Source organism: Peromyscus eremicus, chromosome 23, assembly GCF_949786415.1.
Source record: "Peromyscus eremicus chromosome 23, PerEre_H2_v1, whole genome shotgun sequence".
In the NCBI taxonomy this organism is placed as follows: Eukaryota; Metazoa; Chordata; class Mammalia; order Rodentia; family Cricetidae; genus Peromyscus; species Peromyscus eremicus.
This window is the reverse complement of record NC_081438.1, coordinates 35,636,261-35,650,779: the sequence shown is the minus strand read 5'-3', so window position 1 is coordinate 35,650,779 and position 14,519 is coordinate 35,636,261.

Genomic DNA, 14,519 nt, shown 5'->3' with positions numbered 1-14,519 from the left:
CTGCTCAGCATGGTTCAATGAGGTCATGTTTTATAGAGTGAGGAAATGAGACTCAAGCCAGTAAGTGTCCCCTGACAGCTATGCATCTCAATAAAAAGTGTCGAGAAAGCTAATATGAAGTGGGTGGTGTGTGTATGTGTTTGGGGTATGTCTGTTAAAATCCCTCTGATCAGTTGCTAGTAAACGTTAGGGGAGCTCTTTTGGAGTGATGAAAATGTTCTAAAGTTCACTGGCTGTGTAGCTTTACAGAACCATATAAAACCATAATGAAAATCATTGAAAATTACACTGTAAATGGGTAAATCATGCAGTGTGTGAGTTATGCATGCCAATATAGCTGATGTATTGTTTAAAGTTTTTATTTTTATTTGAGACCACTGATGTTTGGTTCTTCGTTTGAGAAAAAAGCAAGTCTAGGAGTAGTGATGAGAATCAGATGGTGGAGTGACAGCCTAGCAGTCACAAAGCCCTGGCTCCGTCCCCAGCACCACGTAATTGGGAGAAGACTTCTGTAATCCCAGAACTCAGGGAGTAGAGGCAGGGGGGTCAGTAGTTCAAAGAGAAAGTTTAAAGTTGTGTAGAGAGTTTCAGCCCAGCCTCAGATACATGATACCTTGTCTCGGTGGGGTGGGAGGACAACAAAAAACCCAAATTCCTGTATTCCTTCTATTCCCCAAAATTCAGCCTCTACCACTCTGTGACAGGGGTCATCGTGAGAAGGAGACAGACCTCACCACTTACTGCTGAACTATGGACACCTAGCAGGATCTGGGATAGGGAGGCCGTGTATTCAGTTGTGTGCCCACTGGTGGGTGGTGACCCCACAGGCTCTAACGGACAGTTCTAAACCCACAGTCACACAGATGGCACTAGTCAAAGTCTGCAGGACACAAGACAAATCACGAATATGGGAAAGAGATTTGCGGGGAAGAAGTGAGGCTGACGAGGGTGGGAGTGAAGGAAGAGAGAGTGGGGAAATTAGTCACAATGCATCAGATACACATGTAATGTTGTCAGATGACAAAATGCATTAATTAAAAATAAGTACAGTATGGTACTCTGCAGTGGGGATGTAGCTCACCTGAGAGAGTACTTGCCTAGTATGCACAAAGACCTGGGCTGGATCATCAACACCACATAACAGGGCCTGGTGGTGGTTCTAATCCCTGCACTCCAGGGGTAGAGACTGGAAGACCAGAAGTTCAAGACCATGTTGTCTATATAGGAAGATTAAGTTAGCTAGCTTGGGTACAGTGTGAGACATTATATTTTAAAAAAAGACTACAGAAGGATGGCACCATGCCCAGCACATTCTCTATCTTGTTCCAAATCAAATCCTCAAAAAAGAGGATAACAAAGTGAAGTGTATCTATCTTTCATTTGAGAATCAGCATGGGAGCGTGCACACACACACACACACACACACACACGCGCGCGCGCGCGCGCGCGCGCTGCGCTTCTAAGCCAAATAGTAATAAACCAAACCTAGTAACAGTGGTCCAATGATTACACTCTGTGACAAGCTGGATTCAACCAAAATGCAAAGGGCCTAACACAGAAAAAGATGCGGATATCAGCTGTCATTGAACGAAATGTTACAGGCTGGCAAGAAAGCTCAGGGGGTAAAGTCACCTGTCTCTAAACCTGACAACCTGAGTTCAATTCCCAGTTCCCATGGGATGGAACGAGAGAATGGATTCCCTCAAGCTGTCTTCTGGTCTCCACTGCCCAACATACACACACACACACACACACACACACACACACACACACACACACACATATAGTCACACATAAATAAGTAAATATGAATTAAATATTTTTATAAAGTACACAGAGAACCACAGAGATGGCTCAGCACACAGAGCACTTGCTGATGATTCAGTTGACCTGAATTAAGATCTTAGCACCCACATCAGGTGGCTCACAGCTACTTAACACCAGTTCCAGGGGAAGCATAATGGCCTCTGCAGGCACTGCTCACACACACACACACACATACATACACATACACACACACACACACACACACTCACATACTGACACACACAATCACACACATGCACAGACACATACTTTACTCACACACACACACATTCTAACACATCCACAGTCACACAAGCACTTATACACATACTACACACACACACACACACTTGCATGCACACAACAGCATACTCACAAACTCACACACATGCTTGCAAATAAAGCACTCACACACATACTCACACACCCATTCAAACACATATGAATGCATTATGAATTCTAATTGGTCTTAACAGTAGAAACCTAGAGACAGATATCAAGGTAAATGGTGAAAGATCAGAGAGACAAAGGAGCAAGCCTCAGTCACCTCTTACCTCACCTACTCCTCAGCCTGTCTCTGCCCACCTTATAGTCCTCTTTCCTACCAGCCATATCACTTCCTGTTTCCTCCTCCCTAGTGCTAGGATTAAAGGCTTGTGCCTCCCAAGTACTGGGATCAAAAGCATGAGATTCCAAGTACTGGGATTAAAGGTATGTGCCACCACTACCTGGCTTCTGTGGTTAACTAGTGGCTACCTCTGCATTCTGATCTACAGGCAAGCTCTATTTGTTAGAGCACAAACAAAACATCACCACATTCCCCCCTTTTTGTCTAAAATTAAAAAAAAGAAGGCTAAGCCGGGCGGTGGTGGCACACGTCTTTAATCCCAGCACTCTGGAGGCAGAGACAGGCAGATCTAAGTGAGTTTGAGGCCAGCCTGGGCTACCAAGTGAGTTCCAGAAAAGGTGCAAAGCTACACAGAGAAACCCTGTCTCGAAAAACCAAAAAAAAAAAAAAAAAAAAAGAAGGCTATATCTAATATATGAAAAACTATATACAGTATGTACAATAACTATATATAATATATACAGGCAATAAATACATCAACAATGTCTAGTCCATTAACAATTGACAAATCCAGTGAAAATACTCCATATCTATCCTATCTTGGTGAGTCCAAAATGTTGTACCTAATTCACTTTCTATTCTAACTTGCATTACCAAAACCAATTTTTAACATCTCTCAACTTTATACACTTTACACCTCTTTAGTGGATTTCTTTTCTGAATCTGGTAACAAGGAAAACTATAACTATAAATATGAAGTCTTCAATTCCATCAGAGACCTGAGAAGGAAATAATATTACCTGAGTAAGCAGCAAGTGCAAGCAAGGGACTTCCAAAAAATGTGACAAATGACAGAAACAGCCAGCTGCCTGGAAAGTCATTCAAGTTTCCTTTGCAACATCTGGGAATCTGTCTTTGACCTACAGGCCTAGAATATCTGACAGACTTTAACCGAATTTTCCCAAGTTCCGTCCCTGAGAAAATTCCTCCCAGAGTCCTGGAGAAGACACTACATCGGGCATGGGGTATCTGAGGGAAAGGAATCTCCATGCACCTTGCCCTTTTGTCCATTTACTTTATTCCTCTATGACAAAATTCTATCTATACAGCTTCAGTTCCATCCTGACTCTCAGTTCTTCTCTGTACCTACTTTTTCTGTCCCCTCATAGCCCTGGTAATAACTAAGCATTTATGCTTTTGATCTCATCTTTGTCCCATGTTCCTTCATCCGCCATCCATCTTTGCTTTCTCTTCTCCTCTCCTGACCTGATTCACCTACAATCTACAAGAAACTTTTCCTTGCTCCTCACTCCTCAGCCTGAGCCATTCTGCCTTAACATCTACAGAATCTCTGCCTTCCTCTCTTTGGCCATGCAGTTCTGTCTACCATCTACTGAAAAACTGCCTTGTTCTTTCTCTCCCGGCCATGCATGATTCTCTCTCTGGAATCCTGCCTCACCCTTCACTTCACCTGGATATGCAAAAACCTTTGTTCTCAGTCAATAGTTCTGGAATGCCATTAGACCTGAAGGCAAGGGATGGTCTGAGCTATTCTGTCCCTGCTAGTCTTTCATAGCTTTATTTTGGGCTGGGCCTAGCTAAAGGAGAAATTTGTAAAAGGCAAGATACTCAATTCAAATGCTAAAAAGGGGGTGCCAGGAGCTCAGAGGCAACAGGCTCTGCCTGTATGACTTTATCCAAGTACTGGCCCAAGCAGGGTGCTCATACATACACATTCTATGTATGGTGCTCATATATAATTCTATGGGAATTATGAGCACAAGAAATTCATAGCAAGGCAAAGCTGAATATTAAAGATGTATAACACCAAATATTCCATGATAAATGGCTTCACTTTTGACAGACCCTTGGTTGGTCAAAGTATAGCTTATTATATACAGCTGGACTCCCTATAACAGATTCTTGTGGCTTGCCACAAGTCTCATCTGTGAAGCAGGATTTTCTGAAGTACTGATTGTCCTGCCTTGTGTTGGCAAAGTTTGACAGTCCTTTCTTTTGTGTCTTACTTGTCCCATTTGGACAGCAACTGTCAGTAGTCCAGGCAAGGGCATTTTCTTGCCCAGTGGCTCTAACTTTTGCCACAAAAAAAGTAAACTTCATATGGAGTTTCTTCAATGCCATTCATCTTCTATGAAGTAGATTGCTGCTGCCAGGAGCAGACATGTCTCATCGTGTCAAAAAAAAAAAAAAAAAAGAACCTATGCTATTAAAACATCTTAAATGCCATATTCTGTAGATCTCTCAAGTGTTTCAAGACTACTTGTCTATCTAAAATATCTCTGTTTGACCTTGAACATACCAAACATGACTACAAGTTCTATTGTAATAGATGACTAACTACTAACTTGCATTTCCTTATTATCCTAAATAGTTTGTAATAAAAATTTCAAGGACTAAAAATTTGCATTATGTTGTTAAATGTGTTGTATAGGTACAATACCTTAAACAAGAGTAGAAATGTATGTATAGTATGTTCTAACCACAATAATCTCAAATTTTTATCACTGTATAAGCCAATGTAAAATATTTAATACTACTAGTTCCTTTTAAAAAGTAGCTTCAATAATCTACCTTTTTATATTATCATATCTATATACCCGTTTTTATTTTCAGAAGAGATTCAATAATCTACCCTTTATCCTGTCATTTCTATAGCTCCCCTTTTTCCTTTTTCTAAAGAAGAAACTTGAATCTTCTCTTCTTTGTTCAGCTTTTTTAAAACTCATTACCAATAACAACTTGTAACCAACCACCATAAACAATGACAAATACCCATAGCCCATTGAAAGACCAAAAACCACCCACCCCACCTCTTGGGAATGTGGGCGTCATGTTCTTAAAATTACCTCCTGCTGTCTGGGGGTGATGATATCTTTAAGAGACTCTGAATAAAAATTGGATTAATTATCAAGTCATGGGAGAGTTAGCTGTGTCATTTGTTGTCCAATCTCTGCATAATTGGAAAATGCAGGGCTTATCTCAAGTTCTGGTTAGAATAGTCTGTGAGGCTGGATCATTTTAGTTAGCCACCTTAAAATTGTCCTGAGCAGTTTGTAGTCCAAAGACAATTTTTGGGTGATGTTTTTCAGCTTAGTGGTGCTACCATAGTCCTGGTGGAAAGGTCATTGTGGGGCCCCATCATCCTTTTGAAAATTTCAAAGGTCATTGTTAGGCATGGTCATGGCTCACTGCCAAAAACTTAAACATTTTAAATGTCATATGTAGCAGATCTCAAAGAGGTTAAATGATCAATATTTGTTATGTACATCCAGAGTACAAAAACTTAATTCCTAATTACTTGATAGAGACTCAAACTCAAAATAATGTACAGGAGGCTAGAGGAAGCCTTTTTCTAGAATTAGTTAGTTGACAAAAAATAAATCTTAAAAGTTTGGGGTTAATATTTATACTTTAGGAAAAGCTTTAAAGATTTAACATAAAAACAAAGGATTATGAGATTAGCAGCAATAGAATAGTCCTTAATTTTTGTTTTTCTTCTGTCCTATATCAGGTGGCTCTTCTGACATGAGACAGAGCTTTTTTTACTTTAACAAGTATGCTTGGGTTTAGAGAATGAGAAAGCCACAGTCCAACTCCAAAACCAGCCTTACTTTCCAATTGGACTGGGACTACAAAATACCATTTGCATGATATGTCTGTAGAGAACAGCAAAAACAAACATTTAGGAAATTTTTTGAAATTTTATCCTGTTGGAGATGTGATATACCAATAGGCCAATTTACTCTTTTTCTTGGGACAACTTTTCTGGATGATTTGTCCTTTATCTTCACATGTCTCATTTTTCAAGTGGTCTTCAGATTTCTTCACTGGATGTCTTCATTCTCCTGAAAAGACAAAAAAAAAAGCCCTTCTCCAACCCTAATTTTGGGGAGGTTCCCTTTTGGCAAGTTATATCTGATCAAATGAGAAGCATTTGTTAGTCATATAAATTAGTTTAGATTGAAGGGTCATGCTGTTTGATGAACTATCACCTCTTCTAAATCAAGAGGTCTCCCTTGTTGAAATGTAATCTTTATCATATTTGCTTTATCGTTTCTCCTGAAAGTTTTGTTTATATCTTCTATAGCTGTTCTGTCATCCAGAGCAGTATGGCTTTTTTTTTTTACAGTAGGCATTAGGTTCTTTAATTGCTCTGGGAAGGAGTTTCCTCCAAGATGACAGGAAACAACTGAACCAAATTTGACATGGGGGCCTGCAAGAGACCCCTCAAGGCATTTCCTGATGGCAAAGGGTTACCTTGACTGTCCCTTGTTGATCTACATTTATTAGTCCAGTGTGTGCCTTTGCCAAACTTTCCACATACTGCAGATGGAAGGGGTGTTCTGTTGGGGTTATTCCCAGAAACATTAATGTTTATAGGAATGCTTTGTTTACAATCCTTTTCTAGGTGACCTTATTTACCATAGTTGAAATACCTGACATTCAGACACATTGCTCTCCCTTTATGCTGAGGGGAGGGGCTTGGTCCTGCCTCAACTGAGTGTATCAGGCTTTGCTGTTCCCCTATGGGAGGACTTACCCTTTTGGAGGAGGGGATGATGGATAGGTAGAGGGAAAGGCTGTGGGGTAGGAACAGGAAGAAGGATGATAGGGGATCTGTGTATGTAAAATGAACAAAAAAAGTTTTCTATTAAAAGAAACATCTGGCCGGGCGGTGGTGGCGCACAGCTGTAATCCCAGCATTCGGGAGGCAGAGGCAGGTGGATCTCTGTGAGTTGGAGGCCAGTCTGGTCTACAGAGCTAGTCCAGGACAGGCTCCAAAGCTGCAGAGAAACCCTGTCTCGAAAAAACCAAATAAAAAGAAAAGAAAAGAAAGAAAGAAACATCTGACATTTAGATTTTTTTCTTCAAACCCCAGGAAATCACCTCTCCTATCCAAGCATTATCATGATAAAGAGTCAGTATAGATTGTTTCTTGTACCAATTCCTCCAAGGGTGCTGATCTTGCCTCTAATGGCCTAATTATGCTTTTGCATTGTGCAGTAGCATTTCCAAAGCCAGAGATTCAATTACTATGTGTCTAGCTTCTGAATTTGGTATAATTCTATTTACTGCTCAAGTTAATATTTGTAAGAAATCAGTGAAGGTTTCTTCTTTTTTGTTTTTGATTTTTGGAGACAGAGTTTCACTGTGTAGCCTTGGCTGTCCTGGAACTCACTCTGTAGACCAGGATGGCCTTTACATCACAGATATCCACCTGCCTCTGCCTCCCAAGTTCTGGGATTAAAAGTGTGTGCCACCACTGCCTGGCAAGTGAAGGTTTCTTTTGGGCCCTGTATAACCTTAGTAAATGACTCTGTTCTCTTTCCTACTTCTGCAGTTCTGTCCCAAGCCTTCAAGGCTACTGAGTGGCATAAAGCCAGAGTATGGTCATCATACAGCGATTTCCTTTGTACATTATCATAATATCCCTCTCCAAGATGTTGGTCTTGGGGGATTTCCATATCTCTTACATTACTTTGTTGTTCAATGGTCTTAACCTCATCTTTCCAACTTGTCCTCCACTTTAACTGACAGGATCCAAGACTGCCATAAACAAGTCTCTCTAGTCTTGAGGGATAAGTTGACCATGAGTTTAACATCTGCTTCACAAAAGGTGAATGCATGCCATATGAAACTATCACTTCCTTGAATCTCCTCAAATCTAACAGGAGTTACACAGGAGTCCTTTCGGATATCTATCACTTGGCAGTTCCTGTAAGGTTGCTTGATAAATGAAGGTGGTTGTTTGAAAACCTTAAGGTGTCCTCTCTAACCTTATAAGGCAACACTGAGATTGCTTCTCCTTTAAATTCCTTTGTCTGGGTCTGAATACCTCTATAATCTGTTTTAATCATTTTTTTTCTAAAATTTTTATTGGCACTCATATTAACCAACTTTTTAAAATATTAAACAAAAATGTTCAAACAGATAGTGTTTGACATTACATAAATGTGGTGATATATTGCTTGTAACCTAAGAAATAAAAGCTTGTGAAGATCCGAGGACAGAGCTAGCCACAGAGTTAGTTATAGAGGTAAGACAGTGGCAGAGATCTCCCTGGATCTCTGTGAGTTCAAGGCTATGCTGAGTTACCCAAGATTAATTCAGTCTAAAAGAGAAACAGCCAGGCAGTGGTGGCCCACACCTTTAACTCCAACACTTGGGATCACACACCTTTAATCCCAGGGCTAGGATATCTGAGACTGAAATGTTATGGCTTGGCAGAGAACGGAATATAAGGTGGGAGGAGAGAGGAACATGGGCTTTTTCAGGCTCTTGCAGGCTGAGGAGTTGGTGAGTTAAGAGGTGGCTTGCTCTCCTCTGATCTTTCAACTTTCACTCTGATATCTGGCTCCAGGTTTTTATGAAGACCAATTAGGATTTGTGCAACATCTGGCATCTTACTTTTGGGGCATGAATTTTTTAAAAAAAAGCTGCTGACCTGTGGCTTTGCAGCCACTGGCACAGGCCAATGCTACAAGCAGCCAGAGTCTCCATTCTGCCTGGGCTGAAGTCCCTACCCGGCCAGCTAAGTTTTTGTTACAGCCTCTCTGCAGCAAACTCTGTAGGTTTGGGGCCTCCAAAATACCACAGGAGTGAGCCAATTTCACACATTACTCTGTGCAGACAGCTGACTCCAGAGGTGCAGGCCCAAGCCCAGGCTCAGGCCCAGGCTCAGACTTCCAACATGCCAGAATTAGCTGCTTTTGCACCTTCCCCTACTGGCTCTTTGGCTTCTCCCCTCTTTCAGTGTGTCGTGGCTTTCTCTGGGCCCCCTCCTTCGGCTGCTGCCACACTATCATCTGAACCGTCATTGTCAGCAGATTTGGTGAGTCAATTGGGATTTCTTAAAGTGGGAAATTAGTGAAAAGAGAGTTTTTTCCTACATTAAACAAATGGGAAACACTATTACAATGGAAGAAGTTTGATCTCTGTTTGATAATACACTAGACAGTCTGAACATGGAACAATTAAATGAGAGGATAATTAAGTTAGATGAGATTGATGTAAAGTCAATTATAAACATTATCAGTTTGATCATTCTTATTGTATGCCTGAAAAAGTTGGTTTATATGAGTGCCAAGTTGGTTGGTTGGAGTGTCAAGATACAAGCCTTAGAAAAACATATTAAAACAGATCATAGAGAGATATTCAGACCCAGACAGAGGAATTTAAAGGAGAACCAATCTCAGCATTGAGTCCTTTTATAAGGATACAGAGAAACAGCCTAAGGCTTTCAAACAGCCAACCTTAATTTATCCAGTAACTTTGCAGGAACTGTCAAATTATAGATATAGCCATCTGCATAAGAGGTGAAAGGACTCCTGTACAAATGTTAGATTTGAGGAGATTCAAGGAAGCAATAGTCTCATATGGCATGATTTTGTCTTTTGTGAAGCAGATGTTTAATTTGTGGTCAACTTGTAATAGAATTACCCCTCAAGACTGGAGAGATTTGGTTATAGTAGTCTTAGGGGCTGGTCTCAAATTACAATAGAACACCTGGTGGAAGGATGAGGCTAAGACCATTGAACAACGAGGTAGGCCTAGAAGTATGAAAATTTCCCAAGATCAACTTCATGGATTAGGCAATTATGTTTATATACAAAGACAATCTTCATATGATGACCACACCCTAGCTTTATGCTGCATGGCAGCCTTGAATGCTTAAGACAGAATTGAAGAAGTAGGAAAGAAGATTGAATCATCTACTAAAGTTATACAGGGCCCAAAAGATACCTTTACTGATTTCTTACAAAGACTGACTCAGCAGTAAATAGAATGATACCAAATTCAGAAGTTTTACAAATAACAATTGAACCTCTGGCTTTTGAAAATGCTAATATACAATGCAAAAGGGTAACTAGGCCATTAAAAGCAAAGTCAGCACCCTTGGAGGAATCGATTGGAGATACAATCAATATTGAATCTCATGATCATGATGATGCTTGGATAGGAGAGGTTATTTCCAAAAGTTGGAAGAAAAATCGTAATGTCAAATATTTCGATTGCAGTAAACAAAGTCATCTAAAAAGGGACTGTAAACAGGGTGTTCCTAGACATAATGTTCTTTCAACAAAACAACAAAATGCCCCTTCTTTCTTGATTATGCAGGAGAGATGGCAAAAGTAGACATTGGACTACTGAATGTAGATCAACAAGGGACAGACAAGGTAATCCCTTGCCTTTGCCGTTGGGAAATTCCCCAAGTGGCCTCTCCCAGTCCCCCATGTCAAATTTCATTCAGTCCTGGCATAACTGGATGTCAGCATGTAGAAGACTATAAATAGATCCATATCTGTCACCATGCACATAACTCAAGTCCAAGTGTATCAAAGACCTGAACATAAATCCAGTTACTCTGAACTTGATAGAAGAGAAAGTAGGAAGTAGTCTTGAACACATTGGTAATGGAGATCACTTCCTAAATATCATACCAGTAGCACAGACACTGTGGATAAATCAACAATTAATAAATGGGACCTTTTGAAACTGAGAGGCTTTTGTAGGGCAAAGGACATGGTCAATAAGACAAAATGACAGATTACAGAATGGGAAAAGATCTTCACCAACTCCACATCTGACAGAGGGCTGATCTCCTGAATATATATATATAAAGAACTCAAGAAACTAGACATCAAAATACCTAACAATCCAATTAAAAAATGGGCTACAGAGCTAAACAGAATTCTCAACAGAAGAACCTTAAATAGCCAAAAGACATTTAAGGAATTGCTCAACATTCCTTAGTCATCGGGGAAATGCAAATCAAAATGACACTGATATACCATCTTACACCTGTCAGAATGGCTAAGATCATAACTGAAGACAGCTTATGTTGGAGAGGATGTGGAGCAAGGGGAACACTCCTCCACTATTGGTGGGAATGCAAACTTGTACAGCCACTTTGGAAATCAGTATGGTGGTTTCTCAGAAAATTGGGAATCAACCTTCCTCAAGACCCAGCTATACCACTTTTGGGCATATACCCAAGGAATGCTCAATCATACCACAAGGATACATGCTCAGCTATCAGCATTATTTGTAATAGCCAGAAACTGGAAACAACTTAGATGCCCCTCAATTGAAGAATGGATAAAGAAAGTGTGGTACATATACACAATGGAGTACTACTCAGCAGAGAAAAACAGGACATCATGAAATTTGCAGGCAAATGGATGGAACTAGAAAAAATCATCCTGAGTGAGGTAACCCAGACTCAGAAAGACAAACATGGTATGTACTCACTCATAAGTGGATACTAGATGTAAAGCAAAGGATAACCAGACTGCAACCCACAACTCCAGGGAGGCTAGCTAGTAAGGAGGACCCTAGGAAGGACACATGGATCACCCAGCGAAGGAGAAATAGATGTGATCTATGTGAGGAAATTGGGGATATGGGGGGTAATGGAGAGCAAGGGATGGAGGAAGAGAACATAGGGAATGGGAGGTTCAAGCTGGAACAGGGACAGAGTGGGAGAGTAAGGAAAGAGATACCATGATAAATGAAGACATCATGGGAATAGGAAGAAACAGAGTGCTAGGGAAGTTCCCAGGAATCCACAAAGATGACTCCACCTTAGACTACTAGCAATGGTCGAGAGAGTGCCTGAACTGGCCTACTCAGGTGATCAGATGGCTGAATACCCTAACTGTCATGATAGAACCCTCATCCAGTGACTGACTAAAGCAGATGCCGAGATCCATGGCCGGGAGCCAGGCCAAGCTCCAGGAGTCCAATCGATGAGAGAGAGGAGGAATTCTATAAGCAAGAGATATAGAGACCAAGACTAGAAAAAGTACAACAACAACTAGTCAAACTAGTGGAAACTCATGAACCATGGACCATGGAGCCCCCATGGTACTGGACTAGGCCCTCTGGATAGGAAAGACAGTTGTTTAGCTTGAACTGTTTAGGGGGCCCCCAGGCAGTGTGATTGAGACCTGTCCCTAGTGCATGAGCCGGTTTTTTTGGTGCCTAGTGCCTATGGTGAGACTCTTTGTGCCGACTTGGTGCAGGGAGGAGGGGCTTGGACCTGCCTCAACTGAGTGTACCAGGCTCTGCTGACTCACCATGGGAGACCTTGCCTTGGAAGAGGTGGGAATTGGGGGTGAGTTGGGGGGGAGGCTGGGGGGCAGGAGGAGGGAGGACGAGGGAATCTGTGGTTGGAATGTAAAATGAATAGAAAATCTCTTAATATTAAAAAAAAAAGAAAGAAAGGGGAGTCTCAGCTAAAATTGCACAAGAAATAAAGCTATCCACAAGCCAAGCCATCTCACCCACCCAAAGTATGATGAATGCAGTCTCAACTTAGCAGTTTGGGTTTTTTCCCTGCAAAAAGGGATTGAACATGCTGTGGGCTGGTCTGTATGTCAAATCTGTTGCTCTGATTGGTCAATAAATAAAACATTGATTGGCCAGTGGCCAGGCAGGAAGTATAGGCGGGACTAACAGAGAGGAGAATTGAGAGAACAGGAAGCTGGGTGAGAGAGACACTGCCAGCCGCCACAATGAGAAACAGCATGTGAAGATACCGGTAAGCCACGAGCCATGTGGCAAGGTATAGATTTATGGAAATGGATTAATTTAAGCTGTAAGAACAGTTAGCAAGAAGCCTGCCACGGCCATACAGTTTGTAACCAATATAAGTCTCTGTGTTTACTTGGTCGGGTCTGAGTGGCTGTGGGTCTGGCGGGTGAGAGAGACTTGTCCTGAGGTGGACCAGTCAGGAAAACTCTAGCTACAGAACATCATGCATGATGTTTAAATGCTCTACCATTGAGCTATATTTCCCAGCAGTATTTGTGCTGTTTACTTCCATAGAATTGAATTATATATAAAGAAAACATGGAGACGCAATACTGTATATTAAAGGAATGCTCCAAAACACCTGGAATCTCCCATCTACTGACATCCTTATTGAAGTAACATGTACTTTTTTTAAAACAGGGTCTCAGACTGTAGCTCAGGCAAGCTAACTTAAACTTCCTATGTAGACAACATGGTCTTGAACTTCTGGTCTTCCAGTCTCTGGAGTGCAGGGATTAGAACCACCACCAGGCCCTGTTGTGTGGTGTTGATGATCCAGCCCAGGTCTTTGTGCATACTAGGCAAGTACTCTCTCAGGTGAGCTACATTCCCACCGCAGAGCACCATTCTGTACTTATTTTTAATTAATGCATTTTGTCATCTGACAACGTTACATGTGTATCTGATGCATTGTGACTAATCTCCCCACTCTCTCTTCCTTCACTCCCACCCTCGTCAGCCTCACTTCTTCCCCACAAATCTCTTTCCCATATTCGTGATTTGTCTTGTGTCCTGCAGACTTTGACTAGTGCCATCTGTGTGACTGTGGGTTTAGAACTGTCCATTAGAGCCTGTGGGGTCACCACCCGCCAGTGAGCACACAAATGAATACACGGCCTCCCTATCCCAGATCCTGCTAGGTGTCCATAGTTCAGCAGTAAGTGGTGAGGTCTGTCTCCTTCTCATGATGACCCCTGTCACAGAGTGGTGGAGGCTGAATTTTGGGGAATAGAAGGAGTAGAGGAATTTGGGTTTTTTGTTGTCCTCCCACCCCACCGAGACAAGGTATCGTGTATCTGAGGCTGGGCTGAAACTCTCTACACAACTTTAAACTTTCTCTTTGAACTACTGACCCCCCTGCCTCTACTCCCTGAGTTCTGGGATTACAGAAGTCTTCTCCCAATCACGTGGTGCTGGGGACGGAGCCAGGGCTTTGTGACTGCTAGGCTGTCACTCCACCATCTGATTCTCATCACTACTCCTAGACTTGCTTTTTTCTCAAACTAAGAACCAAACATCAGTGGTCTCAAATAAAAATAAAAACTTTAAACAATACATCAGCTATATTGGCATGCATAACTCACACACTGCATGATTTACCCATTTACAGTGTAATTTTCGATTTTCATTATGGTTTTATATGGTTCTGTAAAGCTACACAGCCAGTGAACTTTAGAACATTTTCATCACTCCAAAAGAGCTCCCCTAACGTTTACTAGCAACTGATCAGAGGGATTTTAACAGACATACTCCAAACACATACACACACCACCCACTTCATATTAGCTTTCTCGACACTTTTTATTGA